At 36.4% G+C, this 15,182-nt stretch overlaps 1 pseudogene across 1 annotated transcript; it reads right to left on the bottom strand.

The window, feature by feature from the left end:
• Positions 1-3,857: 3,857 nt before the first annotated feature.
• Positions 3,858-12,533, bottom strand: LOC143627767 (heat shock protein 90-5, chloroplastic-like; annotated as a pseudogene). The gene is made up of 19 exons (XR_013152639.1): positions 12,252-12,533; positions 10,307-10,380; positions 9,352-9,477; positions 9,170-9,263; positions 8,997-9,080; positions 8,740-8,883; positions 8,509-8,625; positions 8,329-8,379; positions 8,156-8,236; positions 7,965-8,069; positions 7,733-7,873; positions 7,554-7,646; positions 6,977-7,048; positions 6,639-6,893; positions 5,733-5,835; positions 4,995-5,169; positions 4,814-4,919; positions 4,168-4,257; positions 3,858-4,073 (listed from the first exon to the last, which is right to left on the bottom strand). The product of XR_013152639.1 is annotated as a heat shock protein 90-5, chloroplastic-like (transcript).
• Positions 12,534-15,182: the final 2,649 nt, after the last annotated feature.

The following is a 15,182-nucleotide window of genomic DNA, read 5'->3' as shown; positions in this document are numbered from 1 at the left end:
TGTTGGTTTTTGTGATAGTAGTCATAATATTGACCCGGATGACGGTCGAAGCACGTCAGGACATATATTTTATTTTAGAAACAAGCCGGTTTCGGTGTTCGCAGAAGCAAGGAACCGTGGCACTCTCGTCTTGTGAGGCCGAGTATATGGCTGCTACAGAAGCAGCATGTCAGGCAGTGTGGTTTCACGAGTTACTAAGTGAGCTGTTGGGTGAACCGCCTCAAAGAGTAAATCTTTACATTGACAATACCTCGGCTATTGCACTTGTTAAGAATCCCGTGTTCCACAAAAGGACTAAGCATATAAAGTTTCGTTATCATTTTATTCGAGGATGTTATGAAGCCGAAGAAGTAGATTTTGTTCACGTCAGCAGAAGCGAACAACGAGCTGATATACTAACAAAGGCACTAGCAAATATCAAGTTCAAGGAAATGGGAGATTTACTTGGAATTGAAGAACTCCCGAATACGGTTCAGAAATTCAGGGGGTGAATGTTGGGAATTACCGAACCGGTTTCAGTGAGTCGGGCCAAACCGGGAGTTCGAGTCATAGTCAAACTCGTTCTAATATTAAGGAATAAATAAACATGTTGGTTGATCTATTTAAGTATATTAGATAAAGATAGTTTGTGTTTGAGTTTGAGTAGAATTAGGAGTCATCTAGTTCTTATAAATACTCACCTCTGTAATCAGTTTTTTTATGTAGATTTTCTGATTAATAATATTGCAAGTTGGCATACGTTCTGTGTTTTCTGCGGCGTTTCTGATTACCGATTCACCACTTGAATACTATAATATTTTTGTCCCACATGGGGTCGTCTTCCGACCCGCATGGGGTTTCCGCGTGAAATCAAGGACATGGAGTCGTCTTCTGACCCGCATGGTGGTTTCCGCGGGCGCGCATGCATGGCGGTGGAGTGGTGACTCGCGGGCGCCATGCATAGCGGCAGAGTCTTCTGCGTAAAACCAAAGGCATGGAGTCGTCTTTCGACCCGCATGGTGGTTTCCGCGGGCGCGCATGCATGGCGGCGGAGTGGAGACTCGCGGGCGCGCATGCATGGCGGCGGAGTCTTCTGTACAAAACCAAGGACATGGAGTCGTCTTCCGACCCACATGGTGGTTTCCGCGGGCGCGCATGCATTGCTGCGGAGTGGTGATCCGCGGGCGCATGCACCGCGGCGGAACGTTGACCCTTAGCGGCGCATATGTTTGTGGCCCGTGGTGACGGAAAATTGCCGGGAGCGCATATGCAGCCCGCTGTGGTGTTGAATTGCCAGGAACGCACTTGCGGCCCGCTGTGGCGTTGTCCCGCCGTGACATGCATGTGGTCGGTGTGATGCTTGAATCAACGCAACGCGGTGGGGGACTTGCCTTGCTATAACACACGCGCATGCATGGTGTGGAGACTTAATCTCCGCGGGCGCGCATGCAAGGCGGCGGAATTTGGATCCGCGGCGTGCATGCATGGCGGCGGAATGTTGATCCGCTGGCGCGTATGCATGGGTAGTGGAGTCTTGATCCTCGGCAGTGCGCATGCATGGCTGTGGAGTAGTAACCCGCGGGCGCGCATGCAAGGCGGCGGAATTTGGATCCGTGGCGCGCATGCATGGCAGCGGAGTCGTGATCCTCGTTAGTGCGCATGCATGGCTGCGGAGTAGTGACCCGCGGACGCGCATGCATGGCGGCGAAATGTTGTGATCCTCGTTAATGCGCATGCATGGCGGCGGAGTCGTGACTCGCTGGCGCGCATGCATGGCGGTGGTTTCCGCTGGCACACATGCATGGCGGCGGAGTGGTGACTCGCGGGCGCGCATGCATGGAGGTGGAGTCTTGATCCTCGGCTATAAACGAGACCCGCAACTTTTCTCAAAATCAACCCATTCGTAGCTTTGCTCGCTGCCATCGGAGGTAGGAGTTGACACGCCGTCGCTTTGGGCGCGACCTGCTGCGCTTGAATGTGGTTCGAAGGCCGTAATTTAACCGCCAAGACTTACACGTGGCCCACGGGGATTGAAACTGCCCAGCCTGGATGCCGCCTATGCGGTCCACGGCCGTGGGTGTCATCCGCCGCAGCTTGCACATTAAACTGCCCAGCTAAAGGTTTACGGAAGCTTTGAATGCGTCATAAAGGCTTTTTGGATAATAAACTCTTTTGTTTGTGGCAAAAAAACTGTATTTAATTTAATGCTTTGACTGTGAAAAAAAAGCTGGAATAACAGCCTGTCACCCTTTCTCAAAAGGTGTGCCCTATTGTACATTTGTACCCACTTGTGCACTCATTCTTTTTTGAAAGGAATAAAGGTCCATACAAATCTTTAAAGGTCTGGAGGTTTTAAACATTCAAATCCAATGGGTATTTTAAGAAAGCAGTAGATCTGAAAGGAATTAAACCTACGAATCTTTTTCATCTTCAATAGCACAGATCTGAAAGCTTTTTTTTTTATTTTGAGCCAGATCTGGAAGCATCTTTTAGATCTATGGATTTTCTTAAGCTTTAATAGAACAGATCTTGAAGCTTTTTGTAAACTTCCAGATCTGGATTTTCCTTGGAAGAAAAAATCATAGATCTAGAAGTTTTGGTGAGCATATCTGAGAACCGAGACGAAAATCAAGGTGTGGTTCGTTGCCGGTCCCACGGATGGCGCCAATGAAGAAACATGAAATGGATCTGACCTGATTTATATCGATGTTCCTCGGTGTTCGAGATGAACAAACCACGACTTCGTCTTCTTTTCCGGTAGCTCGAGATCTGCCATGGAAATATGGGGGGGAGTGGAGGTGACTGCTAAGAGTTTCCTCTTGTTTACAGACACAAAAATATATGTGGAGGCCAAGTGTCCCAGAAGGGATCCCTCAAATGAGATATGAAGACCCCTTATATAGGAACTCCATGGCAACTATCATGAAACCCTAACCGTATTGGGCCAGGCCCGGTTAGGGGGTTACCTCCACAACCCCATAGCCCATTGGGCATTGGTTAGTAAACAATAATAATATAAAGAATATAATATAAAGAACAATAAGTAAAAGGTCGTACTAGGTATTTAGGACTCTACCTCCACAATAAGTATTTATATTTATATAAATATAAACAAGAGATACCATATACGCGCATACTAAACACGAGATAAACGAGAAAATCAACTTATACTTTTACAAGAATTACAATACGCATAACACACTCCAATTTCAGTAGACAACTCATATAACCATCCCGGATATATGTTATCATCTGGGATGCATTCATCATTTGCTTTTTGAAAATATTGCTTCATTTTCATCGAATCATTTAAATTCAACAAAGCATTCTTAAAACATAATATCCAAGATGGGTTTACATTCCGCCTCCTAAATCAGTCGAACTTTGGAGGAGAAATGCCCGGCAGCTGCAACCATGGTCGCCTCTGGCCCAGGACCCATGGATGCAGCTTCCGAGCTTTTAGCACTTTTACCTCTGTCCAACTCAAATAATAAACACCCAAACATCGATTTTAATACCGATAAGAACCGGCTATCTTTCTTCGTATCTTTACTATCCATTTCAACTCTCTTATTATATTATATATATATATATATATATATTGATATAACAACCAACCTATGTTTATTTATAAGCATTATGCCTTGATCCCCAAGATTAACTCAAAGGAACAATCCCAGAAATTCTACTTTTTAAATTTTTTTAACTTTTATTATTGACTTTTCATGTTTTCCTCTTGTACAAGCAAACATAAAGTGAATAATAATAATAATAATAATAATAATAATAATAATAAAAAAAAAAAAAAAACTTTTCAACATCTTCCAAAACTTGTCATACGTAAAATACTAAACAAAAACATCAACTCCTGATAAACAAAAACCTTATCAACTACTCCACGGGTCGCTTTCGGTCCTAACTTCTGATGGCTCCACAACTTCGGTCTCAGTTGTTTCGGTTGTTGAGTCTGAATTTGCATCTGCTGACTCATCAGCTGCAGCGGTTTCAGTTTCCTCAACTCGGCCCCACCTTCCTCCGAGAGCAACCGCCATCATTTCATAAATCTTGCCGCCCAGTTCAGCTGGACTATCGGGCTGATAAAAATAATTACAAGAAATAAAAATTAATTGATAAGAAAAGATAATGAAATAAATAGAAGTCAGATTTTTGTTGAAGTGGAAAGCTTACTGTGAATCCGCTAGCGATTAAAGTTGTTTCGTATAAGAGATCCACGGCTCTTTTCGCCTCGCTGCTCTCTGGGGTGTTTTTACACGCAGCCTGCAAATCGATTATTAATATAGAAAATAAACAAAAATTAGAAAAAAAAATAGTTAGAAACAAAGTGTAAACAAGCCGCTCGTTGTTACTCGAAATCCGCTCAATAAAAGCTCAAATCGAGCCAAACTTAGACGAGCTAAACGCGAGCCTAAATTAAAGTCAATTTAATAAACGAGCTCAAGCCCACGCTTCAAATACCGAGTTTGACTAGGGTCATGATGGAACAAAATTATCATACATAAAATTATAAGACAAAAAAAAAACTTAATTGTATATATTGTTATATATATATAAACTATATTTTGATAAATATTTATATATGCTTTCCATAACTAAATAATTAAATGCTTAATAGATAGCAAATAATTAAAAAAAGAAAAAAGTCAACCTCGAGCTTAAAAACTACTAAAGAGCCGAGCTTGAGCTTTTGAATTGAAGCTTGAATCGATTCAAGCTCGAGCTTTCTTAGATTAAACAAGTTGAACTTGATCTTACACTAACTCGGGCTCGGCTCGTTTACAATCCTAAATTTAGGAAATATTGTTATTTTACTTACATTTAAGTCCTTGATGATGGGATGATCAGGGTTGACTTCCATTATTCTTCTTCCCCTCATGAACTCCAAGGTTGAAGTATCACCAAGAGTTTGTGCTTTCATTAACCTAAAATAATCATTTCATTTCACTATTTCAACATAAAATCAAATGACTAAATAAAAATTTAACAACAACACTAACCGTTCCATATTAGCCGACCACCCGAATTTGCCCGACACAAGAACGCAAGGGGAAGAGCTTATACGGTTTGAAATTTGTACTTTTGCGACTTTGTCGCCGAGCTGTTGTTTCATCCAATCACAAAGAAGGATATACTCTTGCTTGTTTTCTCTCTCTTTAACCTTGTCTGTGTCGCCTACATAAATAAAAATAATTTTCAGAAGACGCAGAACGTGTTATAAAATCATTAAACGAAATAATTCACCAAGCGTGCGTTTATAACTTTGTCCTCTAAAAGGGCCTTTACTAAAACAGGTCGCGGTCGGGTTGGCCTGCTACTTTCTCTCACATGTGAATTTGATAAGAAACGATATAATAATGTAGTTTTAAGTTTATTATTATTACAATAAAGTAGTAAACATATTCCAAAAAGTTAGATTATATTTTAAATGGTATAGATTTTGTAGGCGCGCATCTAAAATTTCACTTTTTAAAAATTCAAAAACAAAAAACAAGATATTTGGAAAAGGTCAACTGAACATGATTTGACCATCAATTATTTAACGTTCGTATTTTAGCCCGTTTAGACCTGTTTCGGTATGTTGTTTAGCCCAAAAAGTTAACAAAAACTTTTTGTCCATTCAGCCTGTTTGGATATGATAACATAATCCGAACAATAGGCGCGGATTAGCCCAATTTTGTCCATTTGGGCCAAAACCACCCGTTTTTTTAACAGTTACAACTTACAACTCAGCTTACCAAGCTCAAGATCTTCCTTGCTCACATCTACAAATTTCTTCTCTTTATACGTCTGAAGATTCTGAATCGCCACCTCGTCAATAGGCTCAACTAAACACAACACCTGCATATTAAACAACCCATAACCTTTCAAAATTCATTTTCATGCATAACAATCTTAAAACTGAGGGTTCAGTTTATAGGGTCAAGTTATTCTGCAAAGGAGGGAAAAATGAGAAGGATTTGTAGCCACACAAAAAAACCTCTCAAAAAAAATTTAAAAAAAGTAATAAAAAAAATCATAACTCAAATTTAATAAAAAAACGAAAAAAGTAAAAACATAAAATTGTTTCCACTGTCTTTCTCGTTCTCAAAAAAAAAAAAAACACCCCAATGTTGAGTGAAAACAGCATTGTGTCTTTTTATTTATCATTGTGTTTTGTGTTTATTTTCGTCATTGATTGTGTCTTTTTTCCTTGACATTGTCTCTTTTTTCTTAATATTGTGTTATGTTTTGTTCGGCATTATGTTATATTTTGCGATTTACTATGTCATTTTTTAGTTATAATTGTGTCTTTTGTTCGTTTTCGTCATTGTCTTTGATCTCACCATTGTGTCTTTTCGTCAGTTTGTTTTTTTTTGAACGGGAATGATGGGGGAAACATTTTAGTTTTTTAAATTTTTTTGTTTTTTATTTATATTTTGAGTTATGATTTTTTTATTAATTTTTTTGAATTTATTTTTAAGGGGTTTTTTGTGTGGTCACAAATCCTTCTCACACTTCTCATTTTTGTCTCCCTTTGTATTTTAACTTTACCCTCGGTTTATATGGTAAAAAAGACACAAAAATGTACATATAAATGGGACCCACAAAATCATTATAAAATGGAAACTAAAAAGTATTGATTTTTTAAAAAAAATCAATACCTCGATATCCTTTTGCACCAGTTTCTCCAAGAACGGAGCTGACTTGGCACTCTTCAAGCTATCGGTCGCGATATAGTAAATTGCATTCTGTTTTTCACCCATATTGTCAATATATTCATCTAAGCTTATTAACTCATCCTCACTTTTAGATGAGAAAAACCGAAGCAATGGAGTTATTCTTTTATGATTCCCGGTGTCCTCAATGCATCCCAACTTCACAAACTTGCCGAAATTTTCCCAAAACTTTGTATAATCCTGAAATTATGTGATTGCATTTGAGTTAAATATGGTGCGAAAGAAAATAAGAAATTAATATTATAATTTTTTTTTTCACTAGCCTCTTTGTCATCAGCAAGTTCTTGTATCATGTCAAAAGTTTTCCTAACAAGCCTCTTTCTCATTATTCTTACCTGTAGTACAAGAAACAAAAGGCGGTGAGTATGGTGTTATATATAATATTAAGATTTAAATGGTCTATTTTAATCAGTTAAATTAAGCATAAAATTCAACTTTCTTGATGAAAAAAGGCTAGAATGTTTTTAAGATATATGGCTAAAATAGCACAATTTAATCAGCGTAAAGATGGAATTTTTATCATACGATTTCCTTTTCTTGAAGAAACAAATAACAGTGAGTATGTTTTTCAATACATAAGATTAAAATAGTATAATTTAATCGGTAAAGATGTAAGTTTTAAACATACAATTCAACTTTCTTGAAGATACAAAAGATAACCGGTATGTTTTCAATATATATGAGTAAAAATAGCATAATTTACTCGGTCAAAGATGGAATATTTAAAAATACTATTCAACTTTCTTCAAGAAATAAAAGACAGCAAGTATGTTTTCAATATAAAAGATTGTAATAATATAACTTAATCAAGTAAAGATGGTATTTTTGATTTAAACGTACTATTCGACTTTCTTGAAGAATTTCTCGTGAAACATTAAGCGGAAGATCATTTGAATCAACCACACCCTTTACAAAGCTTAGGTATCTCGGAAACTGCATATCAAAAATCATATTTAGCCTATTTAATAATATAGCAATGTCTCAAAAAAAATCACATTTTCAAAAAATGAAAAATTTACCAATTCGCCATCAAAATCATCTGAAATGAACACACGTTTAACATACAAACGTATATTCTTTGTTTTAGGATTCACTACATCTTCATTGTTCATTGGTGCCATTCCCGGGATGTAAATTACACTTCTAAACTCCACCTCACCCTGCACAAATTGTAAAAATTAAAACACGGGATATGTAGTTACATCATATGCAAATTTTCAAAAAAAAAAAAAAAAAGCAAACGGTAAATACCTCGGTGGTGAAGTGAGTGTATGCAAGAGGATCAAGAAACTCATTGAATGTCTTCTTGTAGAACTCATTGTATTGGTCTTTTTCAACTTCCTTAGGATTCCTCATCTGCATTTTAAAAAATACATAAATTAAATAAATATATGAAAAAAAATTTTAAAAATATATAATTCATTATTTCAAAGTGTAAGAACTCACCAAATAGGTTTTGTTTCATTGGCCAATTCCCAATCCCAGTATTTTTCAGTTTTAGTCTTCTTTTTCTTCGTCTCACCCTGAAACAATAACAAACAACAGCATTATTATTTTTAAATATTTGAAATAAATAATGAAAAATAAAACTTTATTTGTGGTCTCTAGGCGTTACCTTGGGTGGTGTTTCTTCTCCTTCCTTCGGTTCTTCCTTCTCCTCCTCTACCTGTAAAAAGTCAACTTCTTGAATTTGACTATCAACCCCATTGACCACCTGTTCCCTTAGCTACATTACTTGAATTTGACCCGTTTGACCCCAAAAAAAAAACAATCAAAAGTAGGTGAAATGTGTTACCTCAACAGTTCTTGATTTCTCTTTCCATGTGTAAATGGGGAACGAAACAAATTGTGAGTAGTTTTTCACCAAACCCTGAACCCTACTTGGCTCAGTGAACTCGTATTTGTCATCATCCTAAAATCAATAAAAAAATACCGGTCCAATTTTCAAACCCATATAAAAAAGACAAGATTTTTATGCAAAAAAACAAAAGTCGATAATTTTATTTTAAGAAAATATATAAATCACCTTCAAATAAAGTGTGATTTCTGTCCCGCGACGAAGCTGCTTTTCGGGGTCGGTTTCTTCTTTAATCACATATGAGCTGCTATCAGCTGATGCTTCCCAAATGTATTGTTTGTCTGATTTGGGACTCTTTGTCGATACAGTCACCTATTTGGATAAAAGATTTATAAATCACATACAAATTAATTTCATTTCCAAGCAAAAAATATGCATATTAACAAACAGTTTGTGTGTGTGGGGGGGGGGGGGTGATTAAAGACCTTTTCAGCAACCAGAAAAGCCGAATAGAACCCGACACCAAATTGGCCAATCAAACTGTTATCACTTCCAAGATCCTTGTTCTCCTATAACACAATAAAACAAAAAAAATATATTCATTTAAGAAACCGATGCGCATAAGTGCATAACCATATAAGAAAAACGAGAGAAGTACCTTAAGAGCATTTAAGAACTTGGAAGTGCCACTTTGAGCGATAGTTCCAAGGCATTCTATAAGCTCTTCCCGGGTCATTCCAATACCAGTATCTCTACAAAAAAAAATAAAAATACTGTTTCAGATGCCGCTTTCACTATGCAATCAAAGCTTCTACAAATTAGAGAAGTAAAGAATCTTACGAGATTGTAATGGTCCCTTTTTCGGGGTCGGGTTTAATTCGGATCTCTAGCTCACCGGCATCTCCAAGCAATGACGGGTCGGTTACACTTAAGAATCTTAGTTTGTCAAGGGCATCACTTGCATTGCTGAAGCAAAAAAAAATGTGAGCTTAATAAGAACTTACCTTTAGTATACACTAAATTCATTAAAATGGTTATTCATTAATAACTAATATATTTAATGAGAAAAAACTTTCATTACATAGATATATGCGACATTATGCATTTATGTGAATATGCGTAAATATTTCCGTTCAATATAGAACCAATTTTAACTAAACAAACGTGAGAACCGCTGACTTGCACTTATTGCTTTAACAATTTTAGGCGCGTAACGGTTTATCTTTCTCTCTGCCACTATACTTGATTAGGTTAGTTCAAAAGGCGCGGCTCGTGTTTCGCTCTAAAAAAGCTCAGACAAAATCAGCTCGTTCGTAAATGAGCTAAGCCTGAGGCAAGATAAGCTCGCTAGTTTAAATTAAAGCCCAAAGTTTAGCACATGCACACACGCATATATGTGTGTGTGTATAACCCAAATTGTAATATATATAAACTATAACATCTGGAGTTTATAAATTCTACATAAGTCATAAGTGTATATTAAAAATATTTTTTTTGTTTTTATATGCATCAATATGTTTAAAATAATACCCAAAAAAATTATTATTTAAAAAAAAACTTTTTTTAAATCCAACTTTAAAAATATATGAGCTAGAATGAGCTTTTAACGTGCTAAGCTCGAGCTCAACATTTCAATCCAGAAAGATAAACATTGTCTCATTTACGACCCTACCCATGACCACCACTACATACAAGTGTTTATGCGTTTCTAATCTTATCTTCTTAAAATTAGTTTTCGCCTTTTAACACCCCCTATCTGTGTGTGTGTACGTCATAAAGGCAGAGATATCTTTACCTCACAAGCTCCCTGAGGAAAATTTCCTTGTGACTGTATAAACTGTGAACTATCAAATTCATCAAACGAGAAACCTGCGACCACAAATTCAAAAAATATATATATTTTAACTATCTTTAAACATCAACAAGGCCATAACCGTGATATAACTTATAACCATGGTTTTAAAAAACGTTTGAGGCGCGCCTCGAGGCGGTTCGGAGGAAAAACGTGTATGAGGCGCTGCCTCTGCACCTTATTTGACACGCACGCTCGTTTATGTGAGGCGGACGCCTCACCATCGAGGCGGTACGGAGGACCAAGGCGCACGCCTGTTTATAAACTGTTTTTGTTGCTGTTTGCCTGTTTATAACTGTTTTTGTTGCTGTTTATAATTGTCTTTTTGTTGCTGTTTTACCTGTTTATAATTTTTTGTTGCTGTTTATAAGCTTAATTTGCTATAATTTTTATGCTTATTTTTGTTTAGCTGTTTCAGTTTGCTGTATGATCGGTTTTCAGTTTTCAGTTTCAGTTTGATCAGTTTGCTGTTTGCCACTTTATTGTTGCTGTTTTAGTTTTTGAATGTTTGTCGTTTCAATTAGTTTAATGTTTGCTGTTGAATGGTTGCTATTTCAATTAGTTTTAGGGGATATCTAGTAAAAATGCAAGGAAAGATCCAGCTTGGAAGTATGGGGTAGAACATCAAGTACTTTGATTACAACCTTGGTGTGTTTTTATATGTGTTTGATGTATTAGACTTTGTGTTTGGTTTTATGACTATTGAATCTATAAACTTTTTCAGTTTTTGTAAGATATATAATTTTTTTATTTATTTTTCTAATTTCGCCTCGGTCTTACGCCTCGTTTCGCCTCGAGGCTTACGCCTCGTGAGGCGAAGGGAAAACGCCTCAAGGCTCGTTTCCGTATTTTTAAACCTTGCTTATAACTAATCCACACACAAAATACATAATCAGCCATAGACAGAAAAAAATTAGCCTAATTTCACGAAACCGACAACCGAATTGCGCCCAAAATAATCAGAATTTCAAAAACCAGCCTCAGCTGATATGAAATTAACCGTCAACGGAGACAAATAACCCAATTCACCCAACAAAATCAAAATTCTAAAAAAATATATCAGAAACCCACCTCAGCTAATATGAAATTAACCATAATCAGAGACAAATTAACCTCATTTCACAGAATTATCAACCCAATTACACCCAAAATAATCAATATTTTGCAAAAATATCAAAAACCCACCTCAGAAAATATGAAATTAACCTTAAACAGAGACAAATTAGACCAATTAGACCCTAAATAATCAAATTTTTACAAAAATAACAGAAACCCACCTCAACTAAACTAATATGAAATTAGCCTTAAACAGAGAGTCAGAGACAAATTCACCCAATTACACCAAAATAATCAAAATTCTACAATAATTTCAAAAGCCCACCTCAGATAACATGAAATTAAGCTTAAACAAAGATAAATTAACCCAATTTCAACTAAACTAATCTAAATTCTACAAAAATAACAAAAACCCACCTCAGATAACATGAAATTAACCTTAAACAGAGACAGATTAACCCAATTTCACAACATTGGCAACCCAATTACACCAAAAATACTCAAAATTTTACAAAAATATCAAAAACCCACCTCAGATAACACGAAAATAACCGTAAACCGAGACAAATTAATCCAATTTCACAACATTGGCAATCCATTTACACCCAAAATACACAAAATTTTACAAAAATATCAAAAACCCACCTCAGATAACACGAAATTAACCTTAAACTGAGACAAATTAACCCAATTACATCCAAAATATTCAAAAATTCTACAAAAATAACAGAAACCCACCTCAGATAACATGAAATTAACCTTAAAACAGAAACTAATTAACCCAATTACACCCAAACCAATCAAAAATTTCACAAAAACTTCAAAAACCCACCTCGGCTTGATACTCATACGTCTCTCCAGACCCATCCTCAACTTCTTTTTCAGCAACAGCCGAAGCCTCACACCTCACTTTAAAAACCCCTCTTTTGTCAACCTTCAATTTCAACCCAGAACACGAAAGATTCAAACTTTTCGCCCAATCTTGATGCAAGAACCCACTTCTCAAAATCAACCGGGTTTGGGTGTTGGGTTTTGGGGAAAAGAGTGGAGAGTAAGGAAGAGAGGTTGGTGTTAGAGTTTTGTTGAGAACAGGGGCCATAATTATGAATAACTGGAAGCTGAATTGATGGATGGATGGATATTGTTCAGTGTTGAAGAGAAGATAAAGGTAAAACCCTTAAGAGGGTTTAAGATGATTGTAGAAATAGGCCGGCTGGGCTTTTGGCTTACATTATCTTGAAATGATTCTTGAATTTCATTAAAAAAAATAATTTTGAAAGTACCGACCGACTAGAGGTGGGCAAATAAATCGGTTAATCAAACTGACTCGAAAATCGAACCGAAACCGAATCGGGTTTAAAATCGATCATGTAGAAACCGGTTTGGAACCGACTGAAACCGTAGGTTCGGAACCGATTTGTAATTTTCTCCACCAAAACCGGTTCCAAACCGGTTAACCCGAAACCAGCCAAAATTGGTCAAAACCCGACCGGAACCGATGGTAATCTGGTCCGAAACCGGGCATAAACCGGTTTCAACCTGAACCGAAACCGATCATAAACCGGTTTTGACTTTTGTTGACCAAACCGAACCGGTTTCAACCCGAACCGGCTTTATGAGTTTTAAACCGGTTTGTGCACCTCTAGTACTGACAAAACTTTTTATTAACCATGCCTGAACACCCCCCCCCCCCCCCCCCCCCCGCATTATCATTATGGTGAGGAGCATTATGTACATAACGTTGTGTTAGCTCGAATTTTAAGGGTTTGAGAGAGAGAGAGAGGGAGGAGAGATGCGTTTTGGGGGGGGGGGGGGGCATTTCCCATTACACCTAGTTTTTGCAAAATGCTCAAAAGCTGGTTAGGCTCCACATGGCAAAATGACCAGATGTGCCTAGTTTTGACTACGCATAGTTTTATCGACTCCATACCTGATTTATTACGAAATAATATTAAAACTAGTTTTGTTTGTTGTCGATCAACACTAATTTGTTTAAATCAAAAAAAATAAGAAAGTAATGGTTAATTGAGACTTAAGTGTTTGAAACGAATTTGGTCAAACGAATTTGGTCATTCGGATTAGCGTCGAAGATGTCACTTGAAGTGCCTTAGGAGCTATGGCTGACAATATGAATAGTGTTGTTAGACTTGCCACAAGATAGGGTATCTTGCAACAATCACAATCTAGTATGAGAATCAATAAAGTGTGTTGAAGTAAAAGTTAATAAATGTGAACTTGTTTGTTGGAGTTGTATTTATAGTGACAAAACGATATACAACAGCATTAATGTGTTTACAGTTTGTGCTCTATTTTAGTGCTAAGCGCGGCTTACTTTCCTTAAAAGGGTGCCTCGCACAAGGTCTAGCTTGGGTAATGGTCTTGTTGGAGTCATACCATATGTTAGACTCATTCGGACTTAGTTTGTGAGCCAGGGAGCATCAACGGATGCCCAGTGTTTCGGATCGGATTGTAAGCCTATGATTTTATCGTTAAAACTTGAACTAAAATAAAAATGACAAACGCAAAAACATCAAAAACTAACAAACGCAACCAATAAAAAGAATGTATTAAAATAAACGCAAATAAAACTAACCAACAATCAAACATATTAAAATCAAACTCAAACAATTGCAAGGCTTAAAAGGCAAAGTTTACAAATTATAATCTGGGTTTCGATTTCTAAATAAGCATACACACTTCTAAAGCCTCCCATGATTTGAAGTTACTTCAAACTTTTAGCATGAGCTATTTGATATTGTTTGCAACTTATCAAACACATAACCACTTCAAATTACAAAAACCTTAGAAAATCCGCCAAAGTCATAATCAAGGCTCCGTTTAAGAGAATTTTGCTATAAAGATCGTCACAACACCATGCATGTTATCCTCTTTTTCGTCCATATTTTACATGTCTCATAACTTTAAACGAATTAAAAGTTACGCCTATTTTAAGTTAACCATTTTCTAGCTTACTTGTTTTTACAGTTAGTCGAAATATGAGATTGACAGTTCAAGAATCCACTTTGTATCATGATTTCGTGCATTTAACATCAAACAAATGCTTATTTACTACTTCATGTCTTATGAGGACAAAATATTGCCCCTGATCAGCAAATATATGTATTCAAGTGTCCCCTTCAAAATAAGGTGATTACTTGTGTTTAAATTCTTGAGAAACATCACCTCATTTCACCAACCCACCATCAACCCTTTACAACTAGTTTTATACCCGTCCGTTGGACGGGAAATTTATTGTTATAAATTATAAACTCTTTTATTTATTCTAACAAACACACATAAAAAATAAAGAAAAATATCAAAGTAGAATATAGCACCTGCACTAACACAACCATACAATTATATGAAAATGTAGCGGTCTAAAAAATCAAACATACATTACTTGTTGAAGAATAATGTTCATTTATAGGACGGGTTAATGAATAGTAACTATGTTCCATTAGGTGGTTCAAATATAATCATCAATTTAGCACCAAATAGATACAAGTTGTTAACATAAACTCACATATTTAATTTCAACATAGCTAACTGCATTATGTTTACACTTTAAAATCAAAGAGAACAAAATATGGTGTTTGTAACTTGTTATTACCCCAATACCACACCACTGCTCAGTTCTTGTTAGTCAAAATGATTTTAAACATACATCTAACTTGATAACCCATTCAAAAAGTAATATACTTGAAGATGGCCAATAGCCACGAAACAATTAATACAAAGATTGAACACCCAAAATCTATTATAA

Source organism: Bidens hawaiensis, unplaced genomic scaffold (genome assembly GCF_021521415.1).
Source record: "Bidens hawaiensis isolate Kalapana, Puna unplaced genomic scaffold, B.hawaiensis_p1.1 tig00004733_1, whole genome shotgun sequence".
Taxonomy (NCBI): Eukaryota; Viridiplantae; Streptophyta; class Magnoliopsida; order Asterales; family Asteraceae; genus Bidens; species Bidens hawaiensis.
This window is presented reverse-complemented; position numbering and strand designations above follow the sequence as displayed.